We start from the raw sequence: 3072 nt of genomic DNA on the forward strand, positions 1-3072 counted from the left end.
CTGACTGGAATTCCTGGAGAAAGGCATTCAGGAAGACCATGGGAAAAGCAGAGGACAAAAGAAATGACCAGATGGTGGGAAAGAGAGCTCAGAGGAAGGAAAAATTATCCGTCGACCTCGGGCCAATGATATTCATCTGTACCAGCTGAGGAAGGGATCGTCACTCACGAGTCGTCCTCTCCAGCCACAACAAACGATGTTTCACACAGAAGTGACGTACACCCCGGGTGTAGCCCATCGTCTTCCGAGACGGACGATTGCCGATTACAATTGCAACTACAGCTACAACTACAAGAGCGAGTCAGAGGCTGGGAACACTGCCGTGACGAACTCAGCTCTTGACTCGCCAAAGCCTGCCCACTATCCACAAGGCCTTCCTCTGATTTCAATTGCACGCACATTCGTGATCTGGCTCTGTAGCTTAGTTAGTTAAAGCACCTGTTTAGTAAACAGGAAATCCTGGGTTCAATTCCCAGCAGAGCCTTATTTCACAGTAGCAACATGCTTGAAAAGTTTCATTATCAACATTGACATCTGTGTCCTGTGAACTTTAATTCAAAATACTTGATGAATTTCAATCGAATCAAAAAACAGCCTTTGTGAATGATTTAAGTTTGGAATGGCTGTTCCTCCTTGTACAGAATTTCAGTGCTGATACATCAAAGGTAACTTCTTTGACATAAATTTGTTCACAGTTACATTCAACCTGGAAAACAGCTTGATATTAATCTCACTGAAGGAGAGTGTTTGTGTCATTATGTGTTGCTTTTAACCGAGACTGGGACATGACGCAAGTGGGAGGGTTTATCTGAGGTTTGGAATATTTGTCAGTCAGGAACAAGAAAAATCAAAGGAACCAATAAGAAAACCTAAGTCTCATGTGGTTACCGAGAAACGGTGAGAAGATATTAAACTTTGTTGTATTTAATACAACTGTGTGAACTTTGATCTTTCCTGCCTTTTATAAACAGTATTTGAAGGGTCTCAGTAAAAATGTTCAGTGTTGATGAGAGTGGGGTCTGGGTGAGCAGCTGCTTCATGTGACAGGGTCAGGACTGGATGCAGGAAGTTCTCTGACAGTCTCTCTCTGATGGGTGGAGTTGATTTTGAACTGGCAGCTGTTGCTGTTTTGATAATTCAAGTTCCCTCCACCGATTTTTTTGGACAGACAGTGCAGTATCAGGATGTAAAGGGTTAATGCTGAAGAGAAGTGGGATTAACCCCTCCCACAATCAGAGTGATGATGTAACAGTCACATGAGATGAGGTTTGGGAGGAGGGAGCAGCACCAAGGATGCGAGTTTCGGAGGCTTGATGAGTGTGTATATAGTATTGTGTAAATTAGAAAAGAGTTCTTAGTTCTTTCAGCAGGAAATGTGTCCAGAAAATATCACGAAACTCACAATTTTATTATTCAGGAGTTGGAACACAGTGATATTAACTCCAAGTGACAGTAGTGGTTTCATTTAACAAAAGAAAAGGAGAGAATAATATTGCTCATTGATTGAAATCCCCCAGTGAGGAGACAGTTAAACAGGTGATCTGTTGGGGCATCCTTCGATCCAAGGTTTCGGCAGCATTTAATCTCCCTTTTTGGTGAAATTCTCTGTTTTTTGCATCTTTTTAAATCCAGCTTTTATGGACCAGTGAAAAAACTGAAAAAAGTGAACAGATCCATCCTTTCTTTTCTTCCTTCTTCCCATCAGTTTCTCTTTTCTGTCCCAATTTAATCTGCTGTTTTATCCATTCCAATCATAATTCAACATTCCAATCAAATCTATTTGTTATTCCACAGTGTCTCTCCATGTGTTTTATTCTGTTGTATTCTCTCACAGTCTGTTTGATGATCAATTTTACATCTCACTCTCTGTTCTGGTGAAGATCAGAAGCAGTGTTATCTGTTTGCAACACCCGACAAGTCGGCCTGAGGCTGTGTCTCATCGATAATGTGGAGTTGGGAACATAGGAACATAGGAGCAGGAGTCGGCCATTCAGCACATCGAGCCTGCCCCACCATTCAACATGATCATGGCTGATCATCCACTTCAATGCCCTTTTCCCCACACTTTCCTCATATTCCCTTATGTCATTTGTATTTAGAAATCTGTCAATCTCTGCTTGAAACATACTCAATGACTGAGCTTCCACAGCCCTCTGGGGTACAGAATTCCAAAGATTCACAACCCTCCTCATCTCTGTCCTAAGTGGCTTGCCCCTTATTTTGAAATTGCGTCCCCTGGTTCTCGACTCCCCAACCAGGGGAAACATCTTAGCTGCATCTACCCTGACTGTCCTTTAAATATTTTGTAGGTTTCAATGAGATCACCTCTCATTCTTCAAAACTACAGAGAATACAGCCCCAGTTTCCCCAATCTCTCTTCATAGGACAGTCCCACCATCCCAGGAACAAGTCTGATGAACCTTCTTTGCACTCTATCTATGGCAATAATATCCTTCCTAAGGCAAGGGGACCAAAACTGCACACAGTACTCCAAGTGCAGTCTAACCAAGGTTCTATACAATTGAAGCAAGAATTCACTACTCCTGTACTCAAATCCTCTTGTGATAAAGGCTAACATACTATTAGCCTTCCTAATTGCTTGCTGCACCTGAATGTTAGCTGTCAGTGACTTATTGCCATGGATACCAGGTCACCCTAATACTCTATACCTCAGTTAATAAAGGAAAGGATTCCATTTACCTGCTGAACCAGCTTATTGACCTGTACTGCTACTTCAGGGATCTGTGGACATTCACTCCAACGTCCCTCACTTCCTCTACACCGTTCAGTGTTCTCCCATTAATTGTGTATTCCTTTGCCTTTTTTGACGCCTGCTCTCGCTGTTCCCTGCTCTCCGAGTGAACTCTTGCTCCCTCTCTCTCCTGGGCTCTTTATGCTCCACTCTGCTCTCACTGTTTCCCGCTCTCTTAATGTATCAATATTTGTTTGTCTTGTGTTTAATTTAAAATATGGATTAACTGTATTTTACAGTTGTAGGTTTTATTTGGTAATCCTGTGCAAGTTGTGGATTGGTATTCAATATTAAGCTCTGTGAAAATGATTGTGAATGAA

General features: G+C 42.1%; 1 non-coding gene across 1 annotated transcript; it reads left to right on the forward strand.

The window, feature by feature from the left end:
- The first annotated feature begins 410 nt into the window (after nucleotides 1-410).
- On the forward strand, nucleotides 411-484 carry trnat-agu (transfer RNA threonine (anticodon AGU)). The gene has a single exon. It is a non-coding gene; the product is annotated as a tRNA-Thr (tRNA).
- The last annotated feature ends 2588 nt before the right edge of the window (nucleotides 485-3072 follow it).

This window comes from Heterodontus francisci, unplaced genomic scaffold, assembly GCF_036365525.1.
Source record: "Heterodontus francisci isolate sHetFra1 unplaced genomic scaffold, sHetFra1.hap1 HAP1_SCAFFOLD_43, whole genome shotgun sequence".
Taxonomy (NCBI): domain Eukaryota; kingdom Metazoa; phylum Chordata; class Chondrichthyes; order Heterodontiformes; family Heterodontidae; genus Heterodontus; species Heterodontus francisci.